Source organism: Haemaphysalis longicornis, unplaced genomic scaffold, assembly GCF_048455015.1.
Source record: "Haemaphysalis longicornis isolate Haplotype H1 unplaced genomic scaffold, Haemaphysalis longicornis Haplotype H1 scaffold_10, whole genome shotgun sequence".
NCBI lineage: Eukaryota > Metazoa > Arthropoda > Arachnida > Ixodida > Ixodidae > Haemaphysalis > Haemaphysalis longicornis.
The window spans coordinates 57117345-57118707 of record NW_027526204.1 but is presented as its reverse complement, the minus strand read 5'-3'; positions in this window follow the sequence as shown (position 1 = coordinate 57118707).

Sequence of the window (1363 nt, the reverse complement as noted above, 5' to 3'; positions counted from 1 at the left end):
AGGCACTCCATTAAAATAATAGTTAATGTTTTTCACCCGCCTCAGTTTGTCCAAGCTCTGCGTGGACCCACCTTAATATAACTTTGTGACTAACCCATTAAATGAGCGCCACACTGAATCTCTTCCGTATGAAGAAAAACTCATCCGCTTAGAACTCTGAAGTGAGCCAATAATTCTTGTTCAGCTTGGAAGGCTGTTGAAGTACGTTTTTGCGGGTGCCTTTTACGTTGAAGCATGCGAACACCACCTCTCGCCATTTTGTGTACACGTGTGGGGGCAGAGAAATGGGGGCGTGCACGTGCATCCAGGCTTTATGCCCTCCCTGATGACATGCTAGTTTGCTGGATGGAGATTAAAACGTGAATGTCTCATAGCCCAATGTGGCTTGTCTGCTGACCTCTATAGTTGAGCGGTTTGGACTAGTGTGTGAGACAGTAAGATGCCTATGACGCGTGAGGGAAACAGACAGCCTAATGTCTCTCCACTAGAATAAAGCTCGAGTCCTTTCAAGTTTCAGTCAGCTAATTGGTTTGGAAGTATACTGAATTGCATACAAACAAACGTGTTTTGTTTCATGCACTCCTTGGACTGCGCCCAGCTTCGCTTGTAATTCGTTGGCTTTTCTTGGGCCAATGCTGCAGCATAGTTTTTTACCCGAAACTGGGATAAAGGTGCATTTCAGCCTTTTGAAGCTGCTCTAGGAGCAGAATAAATGCTGTTTTAAAGCAGCCTCTGAAGAATAAAGGGAGAGTTTTGGGACAGCTTTGGGGCATTGCAATATTGGAAGCAGATTTCTAAGATACGCCATCATCTATTTGCAATGTTCACTTCCAATAAACAAAAAAAAATTCGAACGGCTTTTCCTTAAACTGCAATACTGAGCAAAGCACACTTTCGATAAATTTAAAAACATTCGCATAATTAAAACATCACGAGCGCTCGTGCAGTCCACGTCGCTCATTTGTATTCCTTAAAAAGTGTGTCCTGAGTAACCTCAACCACAGTTTGCAAACATAAAAAACATCACAGTTGACAGAGCAAGAACTAGGAGAAAACTTAACATTACCAATAATTTGAACTGCTTTATTCAACTACTTCAGGTAAATAAAAAATAAATATTCATGTTATTACAACACTGCAACTGAAATAAGCCCTACAGAGAAGACTGGTATAAGTGAAAGTTGACCTTTACGTAAAATGCAAAGCTGAACTGACCACCTTTCAACAAATTAAAAATAATGTTACCCCCAACACACCATAAAATATCACAACATAACTTAGACGGCACATAAAAGTTCTGCTACACTTTTTTACATGGACCTGTGCACTTTTTTACATGGGCTGTGCACAGGCCCATGTAATA